Consider the following 11,311-nt stretch of genomic DNA (forward strand, 5'->3'; position numbering starts at 1 on the left):
TTTTTTTTTTTTTTTTTTTTTTTAGTGCTTGGTGTAGGAGGGCCCCGCCCACTACGGGCAGTGACACTACTGGCCAGTTGGTCCTAGGTTGTATAAGAAAGCAGACTGATCAAGCCAGGAGAGTAAGCCAGGAAGAAACGTTTCTCCATGGTTCTTGCTTAATTTTCCATTTTCCTGACTTAAATTCCTGCCCTGGCTTCCCTTCATGATGGGCTCCGACTAGGACCTGTGAACCAAAAAAGCCCTTCCCTTGCCAAGGTATTTTTTTGCCATGCTTTATCACAGCAACATAAGTCAGGAGAAAGGACTCTTTTCCACAGGTATGTGGTGAAAAGGGAGGAGTAACTGTTGAGAGGAAGCTAATTTTCCAGCATGTAGGAGTAAAACAGAATCGTGCACATCCCTGTGGTCAATAGAGTTGTTTAGGGTTGAGAAGATCTGAACTTGGAAATACACTTCTTGCATCATATGTGGCAGATTCTGAGGTAACTTCTCACCATCTCTGAGGTAACTTCCCATCATCTCTGAGGTAACTTCCCATCATCTCTGAGGTTATTTCCCACAATCTCTGAGGTAACTGTCATCTCAAGACTACTGATTTTGAGAGGGAATGAACAAGGGCTATAAAACAATGAAGGCTCAGAGGATGTTTTTGTTGTTTTTAGTTCGACATCAACTCACTCACACCTTCAGGTTGGCTTGGCATTGCACTGAAGACTTTCAGAGCTAAGAAAATCTGAAATTAAGCTGGATGCAGGAGTTGTCTGCTTTGGGCTCACAGCATTTAGCTATCATTATCACCAATGTAGTGTTGCCACTATGGCTGCATGCCTGTGTTAATGCTAAGGGTTGGTATCAAACCCCAGGAAGTAGGTGTGCTTAAATGAGCTCTTAAAATGTATGCACAGTTGCTCATCCTCAGAATAGGCATGTGACAATTAGGTCTCTAACAATAGAGCTCCCTGGGACAATGTCATAATCATGTACCAAGCATACGCCGCCTCTTTGCTCTTCAATACCTTCCTTCAATCCTGGCAGCTTTGCTCTGACAGCATGTTCAACCCTCTTAGCTTCTCCTGCTCTTCTTTGGAAGTTTGTCTAGAAATGACAACAGTCTGTTGTCAGTAGAATCCCATCTCACTACTCTTGGGAAGTCTTCACTTAGAACAAGATGAACATGGTGGTGAACACGTGTCACTCAAACATTCAGGAGGCTGATGATGGAAGTGAATGCCCACGGATGAAGAACACACTGGAGAAAGAGGCATCCTTCCAGAATTCTCCTTTTTTGATTCAGATGGACCTATTGTGTCATACCTTCCCCAAATGGTACACCCTCAGAAGGTTATTCTAAGTTATGAAAGAATAAATATTTATTGTTTCACTATTTTGTTCTCTCTCTCTCTCTCTCTCTCTCTCTCTCTCTCTCTCTCTCTCTCTATTTCTTTGAGACAGAATCTTTTTACATAGCCCTGGTTGTTTTGGAACTCACTAAAAATGCCTTCAGTTTTCTAAATATCTAAACTCCCTGCTTGTAAAAGAAATATCCAGAGAAGCAAGTCTGTGCTAGGAAGGGCATGTAAAAAGGATAGCATACATTGATACTGGCTCATAGATGAAGCCATCACTCTATATGCAATGTCTGAATGCTGTCATGTTAAAAAGATGGGTTCACATTCCTGTCAAAAGTCCCAAGAACAAGTTTATACAGGTATAAAAATGAAGATAATAGCATCCTGACTTCTCACAAATCCATCATTTATAATTATTATTAGTAGTAATATTGTGGTATATTAATTTGTTTTTTTCAATTGAAGCACTTTAATCATATAATTTTGACCCCTAAATATGTGGATTTTATTATTTTATTTTTTATTAGATATTTTCTTTACTTACATTTCAAATGCTATCCTGAAAGTTCCCTATACCCTCCCCCCACCCTGTTCCCCTACCCACCCACTCCCACTTCTTGGCCCTGGCATTCCCCTGTACTGGGGCATATAAAGTTTGCAATACCAAGGGGCCTCTCTTCCCAATGATGGTTGACTAGGCCATCTTCTGCTACATATGCAGCTAGAGACATGAGCTCTGGGGGTACTGGTTAGTTCATATTGTTGTTCCACCTATAGGGTTGCAGACCCCTTCAGCTTTCTCTAGCTCCTCCATTGGAGGCCCTGTGTTCCATCCAATAGCTGACTGTGAGCATCCAGTTCTGTATTTGCCAGGCATTGGCATAGCCTCACATGAGACAAGTATATCAGGGTCCTTTTAGCAAAATCTTGCTGGCATATGCAATAGTGTCTGGGTTTGGTGGCTGATTATGGGATGGATCCCTGGGTGGGGTAGTTTCTGGATAGTCCATCCTTTTGCCTTAGCTCCAAACTTTGTAAAAATATGGAATGCTTCATGAATTTGCATGTCATCCTTGCACTGGGCCATGCTAATCTTCTCTGTATCATTCCAATTTTAGTATATGTGCTGCTGAATCGAGCACTAAATATGTGTTTAAAACATGTCCCCCACCCACTGCTATCAGGATTATCAATACTCTTTATCTGGTCTGGCTGATTGATAGTCAAATTTCTCTAGGGGCTCCCAGGTATTTTTTTCTAGTTACTGTCCTGAAATCAAGACTAAATAATCCATATACTGCTTTTGTTATCAGGACTCTAGGGTTTCTTTCACTAGGTGGGTGTCCTAGTGCAACCTGAGAAGGTTTTACTGTATAATGGGCTCAAGACTGGGAACCTGGTGAAGCTCTGAAGAGGGCTGGTGTTAGGTGGTTTGCTCATCACATCCTGTGTAGTGCCATTGTCAAACAGGTACATGTAGAACTGGTTCCATCAAGCCACAGGGATGGAGAATGCCACTATCTATAGTGAGGGTACCCTAAGAACCAAAAGCATGAGGAATAAGCCATGATCCCAGCAGAGGCGAATGTAACCCTTCATGTTAACAAAGGCGTCTAAAAGATGTTCTGAGAGCCCAGGGAGGCAGATGTGAATCGCCCAGGGGAAGGACGTGTGTCTGGACTGTCTGTTTCTCCAACTTTCTTAGTTCTTTTGGAGCAGTTTGGAATATGGATGAGCAAAGAATTGGAGACACTTTTGAGCCATGCTGGGGAGATGACGGGCGGGTTGTTCACGAAGAGAGAAAATGACTGGAGGTTCCCCAGACTAGTGAGTGGATATCTTAGTCCTCAGTGTTGTGGAATCTTCAAAATGTCTGCTGTGTGACCAGAGCAAGGAACCTTGAGATTGAATGTGGGGAGTGACTCCTTCACAGAGCTTTTCAGAATACAGGTTTTGGTGGAGGTAGTGAGGTGATTGGGGGTGCTGTAGCTTTTATAGACCATCAGGAAAGGTGCCTAGTAATTATAGATAGAGAATTTTAGATTCTGCCCTTGGTATCTGTATTGGCTAGTTTTGTGTCAACTTGACAGAGCTGGAGTTATCACAGAGAAAGGAACTTCAGTTGAGGAAATGCCACTGGCAGGCATTTTCTCAATTAGTGATCAAGGGGGAAAGGCCCCTTGTGGGTGGGACCATCTCTGGGCTGGTAGTCTTGGTTCTATAAGAGAGCAGGCTGAGCAAGCCAGGGGAAGCAAGCCAGTAAAGAATATCCCTCCATGGCCTCTGCATCAGTTCCTGCTTCCTGACCTGCTTGAGTTCCAGTCCTGATTTCCTTGGTGATAAACAGCAGTATGGAATTGTAAGCCAAATAAATCCTTTCCTCCCCAACTTGCTTCTTGGTCATGATGTTTGTGCAGGAATAGAAACCCTGACTAAGACAAATTGGTACCAGCATAGTGGGGTATTCCTGTGACAGCCTGGCCATGTTTTGGGGAGGACTGTGGAAGGGCTTTGGAACTTTGGGCCAGAAGATCCATTCAGTGTTAAGAGCTCTGTCGAATGTTGTGTAGGAGCTTGGAAGATAATGTTGAAAACAGTGCACGGGATGGAGGCCTGGGTTGTGAAATTTCAGAGGGAAGATTAAAGACTCTTTTCAGGGTCATTGCTATTTTGATTGTGAAGATTCTGTAGTTCTGGTTAGCTGGGGCTGAAGAATCAGCTGTGATTAACAAGATACCAGAACTACTAAAGCAAAAACTTTTCATTACTGGGACTATTGATGCTGGTTAGCTGGAGCTAAGAAATTAGCGGTGATTAAGAAGAGACCAGCATCGTTGAGGTGACATCTTCTGGGAAGTGTTTTCTGAAAGCACAAAGAGGCTGTGTTCCAGAGATAGCCAAGGTTGTACTCCTGCTGCAGTGGGACTTGGTAATGTGTAAGGGTCACCCAGGTGGTACTGGTTTTGAAGGCATGAAGGGGTCACACAGAGCAGCTGAGGCTCGGCACTGTGAGAGGCCATGGAAGGCCATTTGTGAAGGTGCAGCCTCAGTTGCAATTGACGGCCCAGGACTGAAGGGGTCATGCAGTGTTTTGGAGATGCCAGTGCCGTGAGATGACCACCAAGAGCAGCAGTAGCAGTGGAGTACAGGCATCTGGAGCCTAGAGGACGACACATGTGCTACAAAGGGCATGGCTGGAGAAGTGACCCAAGCCCTTGGAGGAGTCCAGAAGATTGTGAGTTGGATCCCAGACATTGGATAGTTAGAGATTGATTTCTGTTTTTGATTGTGACTGTGCCCTGATATTTTCCCTCTTGAAGGAAGAAACTATTTTAGTGGAGCCCACAGTTAAGAGACTTTTAATTGTAAAAAGACTTTGGATTTTTAAAAGAGATGGATATTTTAAAGAGATTGAAATTTTAAGAATATGTAAAGACTGTGGGACGTTTAAAGTTATTTAGACCTTGGGGATGAATAAGAATGTAAGGGTTGAGGGTACTAGTGATGTGTTTGTATGTCAAGTTGACAAGGAGTCAATTGTATTGGCTAGTTTTGTGTCAACTTGACACAGCTGGAATTATCACAGAGAAAGGAGCTTCAGTTGAGGAAATGCCTCCATGAGATACAACTGTCAGGCATTTTCTCAATTAGTGATCAAGGGGGAAAGGCCCCTTGTGGGTGGGACCATCTCTGGGCTGGTAGTCTTGGTTCTATAAGAGAGCAGGCTGAGCAAGCCAGGGGAAGCAAGCCAGGAAAGAATATCCCTCCATGGCCTCTACATCAGCTCCTGCTTCCTGACCTGCTTGAGTTCCAGTCCTGACTTCCTTGGTGATAAACAGCAGTATGGAATTGTAAGCCAAATAAATCCTTTCCTCCCCAACTTGCTTTTTGGTCATGATGTTTGTGCAGGAATAGAAACCCTGACTAAGACAGTATCTAACACCCTCACTTTTAGTGACGTACAGTTGGTATTTCATTCTTGATGAGTATACATTGTGTTGGGCCTCCCTAAATATACCAAGCTCTTGAGAATGGGTAGTATCTCCCAAGAAGTAGGATTCTTAGAAAAACACACATTAAAAATAAATAAATAAATACTCTGCCACAATTTCTCCTTAAAGCCACTGCCTCAGATATTGTTGTTTGCCTAATTTGGAAGGAATTCTGAAGATGATGGATTATCAGGAGGGAAAGGGGCAGCTAGGCATTTAGGAACTTGTGTCTGCTGGAGACAGCATGTTCCTAACACCAGAGAAAGTGGATAGTGAGTTTGCCGTGGGGACCTCTGTACTGAGACATGAAAGGACCAGGGTTGAAGTCTTCCTTCTGAACTTACTAACAGATTAATATGTCACTACCCGATTAAAGTCGATTTTCTTTTCAATCAATAAAATAGGTAGAGGAATGCTCTTTCATATAGTTTGTAGTGCAGAAGGCATTGCCCCTACTGACTTGAGACACTGGTGGTGGTGGTGGGGTTTGCAGTCCCTCTTACAGATAGGCAGGAATATAATTAGTCCAGAAAGAAAAGGCATCCTGTCTGAATTCTTTGGAAGAGTAAATAGTTATAGGAAGGCTGGGTGGCCTGGAAGAGAACCTGCTCAGGTCCCTAAAATCCAGAATGACCAAGGTTCAAGACTATTTATTTTTTGAATAAAGAATGCTGGAATTTGAAAAAAATTATAAATGATATAATTAGCTGCAATCTCTATTATTAGGGTAGGAAGGTATGCTTGAATAGGTATGGCTACCATAGATGTATATGCTTCAGTGCTTGGCCTATAAGAGAGTGGCATTAGTAGGAGGTATGGCCTTGTTGGAGTAAGGGTGTCACTGTGGGGGGAAGGCTTTGAGGTTTTACATGCTCAATCCATGCCCTGTATTGCTCCTTCTGCTTGTGATCAAGAGGATCCTCCTCCTCTTTCCTAGCCTGACGGAACCTGAAAGTCCCACCTCTTTTTTTCCTCCCAGCCATTGACCACTGGCATCTTTATTGATAGTGTTGTGATCTTTGAGAGGTTTCAGAAAGACCATACCAGGCCAAATACTTCCACATGAGGTTTATTGAGAGAGAGAAGGGCAAGGTGGTGGCAGAAAGAAAAGGGATGGGGAGAGAGAGGGGCAGGGAGGGAGAGAGAGAGAGAGAGAGAGAGAGAGAGAGAGAGAGAGAGAGAGAGAGAGAGAGAGAGAGAGAGAGAGAGAGATCAGAGGGGCCTTTATATATGGATGTGACGTAGTCACAGGTAAAGGTGGGAGGTGAGCCAAGTGGATTCTGGGAATATGGTAGCTGTTGCTTTGGCAACAGGTGCTCAGGTCATGCCTATATGATGTCTCGGGTTTCAGAGGTCCTGATACCAACAGATAGATCAAAAAACAATTGGTGGCAAGGACCTTCAGTGTCAGTAAACACAGATTCCAGACTAAATCACAGCACCAGAACCACTCCTCTACAGACAGGAAGCATAGGAAGGCTAGAGAACTTCATTAGAAGAACCTTAGGGTGGAGGCAGCCATGGTGGTTCACACCTGTAAGCACAGTACTTGGAAGGCTGGGGCTGAAGGACTGATGTCACAGATAAGGCTGTACAGCAAGTTCTAGGTCAGCCAGAGCTACAGAGTGAGAGCTGGTCTCAAACAGAAGATGAAAGCTAAACAAATAAACAAGACCCAAGTTGTGGAACAAACATAATATGCTCAGTTTATGACAACGTGCAATTGCTACCAGGCCATGCTCTCTTCACTGTGTTCTAGCCATTCCTAGAGGGCCATTAGTGAGCTAGGCATGGAAAGAGGATAAAGATGGGGGTGAGGATACAAAGGATATTAGAGATCCAGGCATGAGTGAGGAGAAAATGGAGGGTGAATAGGAATCAAATATGTAGAGTGATGAAACTCATGGGGAAAAATTACTATAAGGGCAATACAACAGTCAATGGATTTAATATCAATTATACTATCAATATAAAAGGACAACTTGAGAAACTGAGAAGTGGATGCATTATGCCTACATATGTCTACCATTTATCACTTTATTTTTAGTATCAACTATTGTGGCCACATATTGCCTTTACAAAGCCAAATACCATACTGTGACTATTCTTTACCATTGTGTCTACTGAGCACCTATCACTTGGAAGGCTGTGTGTGTGTGAAGAAAGGGACATCACGAGCCAACATTAGCCTAAGACTAAGCGAGATAGAAGCTAAGCAGTAACCTGGGATTTGCAATGGCTGAAGACAGAAGGGTCATGAATACTTTCAGAAAAATGGGAAGAGGAGTAATTACCCAAGTAGTTTTCAGGATACCTCTTTCTGGCTGTCTTTAATGAGACACTTAAATCTCACCAGAACTTCAAGCTAAACTCCCTTTTCTGGAGAATTACTGCTGTGAGTGAGAAGCTGCTCCATTTCCTATAACTCTAGGACTTGGTCCCTTCCATTATAGACATCCAACAAATTGCTTTTAAGATGGTATATTATGACTTCTTCATGTTGACAGACAAACTTGAGAAAGGCTTTCCTTGAGATACACAACTCCTTTAAGGCTGACAACCCGTGATGCCGTTAAAACGACAAGCTCAGTGAAGTCTGCCAAAGACATGGAAAGGAGAAGTTAAGATCCCCAAAAGTCCTTCCTAAAGATGGTCACAGAAACAGCCATGCTGAATGCCCATGCAGAATGACTTCAGTGTGCTTTGAGAGACTTAATTTGGTTATCTGCTTTAGAAAACAAATGAGAGTTGAAAGCTGAAGTTTGCAAGGTTTAGGTCTTATAAGTCCGTGTAGAGTCTGAGAACTTAACCCTGTCTTCTGGGATTGCTTGCAATTTCTTTTTCTTTTCTTTTCTCTCCCCCCCCCCCCGCATGTTTTCATTCTCTTTTGCAACTCTTCTTCCTTAGAGAGTTTTTTCAGTTTAATCCATCAGTCACTTGCTGAAATGCACCCCATTTGGGAATGAGAGTTTTCTGTTGGCGTAGCTGAGTGTTTTTAATGGGAATATAAAATGTCTCTGGCATATATAATACCTTCAGTATGTTTCCATGTATTGAACCATATCTGAAGTGTTACTGGAGATTCATAGTGACAGATGGGCCAGTAAAAAGGAGGCACATTCCCTACGTGGGAATTTCTTTAGAAACCAGTCCTCCTTCCAAGGTGCTTGGAGCTATTCTTAGCAACTGGGGCTCAACACATTCACCCCCAACAGAAGTAGATCTCTGCCAAAAGGCTGCTTGAGGCAGCTTTGTTGCTTCATGCTTTGATCCAAACAAGAGGCAAGCCAGGCAATGTAGATGGAGAGAAATCTAGAGCCTGGATGGTAAGCCTGTTCTAGCTGAATGGCTCATGCTATTGACCTCGTGTGGTCCCATGATTCTTCAATCCTATATGGGAGCCAGAAATTGTTCCTGTTGATTTCCAAATTCTGATATGTTAAGAGAACATTTTAAGGTATGGGTGGATATAATAAAAATTTTCATTGTTCCTTACAACTACCTTTCTAAAACAAGATTTTTTTAATTTTTATTTTATCTGTTTATATCTGTGCATATGAGTTAGAATGCATGCATGTGTATGTGTGTGTCTGTGTACCTGTATGCGTGCTTAAGAAGGCCATAAGAGTGGGTCAGATCCCCTGAAGCATTAAGAAGTCAAAGGAATTGAGAAGTCAAACAATTGTAACTCAAGAACCATCTGTAGGTGAAGACTAGCGGACCCGGGAAACACAGGAAATAGAAGGGCTGGGTCCTGCAGGATAGATGGATGGTGAAGAGCAGCAGTGACAGGAGCTGTCAGGAGCCATGACCAAACGTGGCCAGAGCACTGTGGGAAGGTTGGGAGAAATACTTTCCCCTCTTTTCTTGCTTTCCTCAAACCCATCTAATTGATGCTACAGATTTCCCTAAATGTTATCACACACTCCGGGATAATGCAGAATGGGGTGAATGGTAATGTGATTTAAGCCTGTGTTTGTGGGGTGGAGAGAAAACGCTCCCTGTTTTGTTCCCCAGGTCCATCATACCTCACCATCTCTCTCTTATCCCTGTCCTCTAAACTCAGCTATTAGCCTCATTTCGACGATATATTCATGGCTTTGCTTGCCTGTTGAGTCCTCAGCTCATCTCCAAACACCTGACTTGGCATGCTCATACTCTATTCTATGGTACTTGGACTTGGTGTTTGGCCTTGGTGTCCATGATAGTGACCTGTTAAGAAAAGGAAGAAAGCAAGGGCTTACGGGTCAATAAGGATAGTGGGAGGGCTGAAATTGCAGGTGGGGACAGAACATCTTCTAACGAGGACTTGTCATTCACACAATTCATTCTAAAATCACTGACAAGACAAAACCCCTTCTGAGTAGAACTGAAACATCCACACTTTGGTTTTCCATCTTCTTGGATTTCATATGGTCTGTGAGTTATGTTGTGAGTATTCTGTACTTTTTTGGTTAATAACCACTTATCAGTGAGTACCATGTGTGGTTTTTTGTTTGTTTGTTTGTTTGGTTTTTTTTGTTTTGTTTTGTTTTTTGTTTTTTGTGACTGGGTTACCTCACTCAGGATGATATTCTCAAGTTACATTCATTTGCCTATGAATTTCATGAGCCTGCTATGGCTGTCTCCTGAGAGGCTCTGCCAGAACCTGACCAATAAAAATGTGGGTGCATGTAGCCAACCATCAGACTGAGTGCAGGGACCCCAATGGAGGAGTTAGGGGAAGGACTAAAGGAGCAGAAGGGGTTTGCAACCCCATAGGAAGAACAACATTATCAACCAACCAGATCCCCCAAAGCTCCCAGGGACTAAACCACCAACCAAAGAGTGCACATGGCGGGACCCATGGCTCCAGCTGCATATGTAGCAGAGGATGGCCTTATCTGGCATCAATGTGGAGGCTCAATGATCTAGTGTAGGGGAATGGTAGGGTGCTGAGGCAGGAGTGGGTGGGTGGGTTGGGGAGCACCCTCACAGAGGCAGAGGGAAGGGGGAGGAGCTAGGGGATTTGTGGAGGGAAAACTGGAGGGGGATAACATTTGAAATGTAAATAACTAAAATAACCATAACCAACCAACCAAACAAGTGGAGCACTATCTATGTCATGCCCTAACCAGTCTGCTTCCTGTAGGGAAACTTTCTTCTACCAATACTATTAAGATATCAAAGACTTTTTTCTAGGGAATATTCTACCTCACATCTATAATATTCTATGTTAAGAACCTCACTTCTTAGTACCCTCCAGCTATTTTCCATAGATTCTGTTGTCCACATCTACGATGTATATTTTTGCTTTTCTCAGGAACTCCACAGTTCTCTTTCTATGACCTGGCTTTTCCTTGATTCTTTCTCTGCAGCTTGATCACCAAACTTTTATACATAATCACTTTGCTTCTAGAAACTTCTTCCACTCCACCACCCATTCAGTGAATACGTCATTATAGCCTCTTTGGATAAATTCAGAGCTTTGTCAAAATTTCTCCTTAAGGCAAAATATAGTTAGCCTTTAAAGGTGTGCATGTGAGCGTGCATGTATGAATTTGTGTGTGTGTGTGTGTGTGTGTGTGTGTGTGTGTGTTTCAATACAACTTCAAAATAGTGCTTTCGCTTCTGAGGCCCTTCATTTGTGGAAAACCTGCAGAAGAAATTTCAACTAGAGCAGTGAATGCAACTTTAAGGGTAAATTGAATTGAATCGCAGACCTGGCTTGGTTATATCCAGTGTTCTTTGTCACGGGACAAGTGCCACTACCAACAGCTGCAGAACTACAGACTTGATGCCTCCGACCACTGTGATCTTGCACAAATCATCAGGATGTGAGACAAATCCTTTCCTCAGGGTAACTTCTGTGTGGGAATTTAGTGTAGAACTCTGTCCCATCAGTTTATGACCTGCAGTGCTTTGGGAATATCTGAAGACAGGTTGTTTGAAAGGAATTTCACAAAGCTCATGGCTAAAGGAAGATAG

General features: G+C 43.0%; 1 non-coding gene across 1 annotated transcript; it reads right to left on the reverse strand.

The window, feature by feature from the left end:
- Window positions 1–2,388: 2,388 nt before the first annotated feature.
- Gm25401 lies at window positions 2,389–2,494 on the reverse strand. Its single transcript, XR_003948548.1, has one exon. It is a non-coding gene; the product is annotated as a U6 spliceosomal RNA (small nuclear RNA).
- Window positions 2,495–11,311: the final 8,817 nt, after the last annotated feature.

Source organism: Mus musculus, chromosome 9, assembly GCF_000001635.26.
Source record: "Mus musculus strain C57BL/6J chromosome 9, GRCm38.p6 C57BL/6J".
Taxonomy (NCBI): domain Eukaryota; kingdom Metazoa; phylum Chordata; class Mammalia; order Rodentia; family Muridae; genus Mus; species Mus musculus.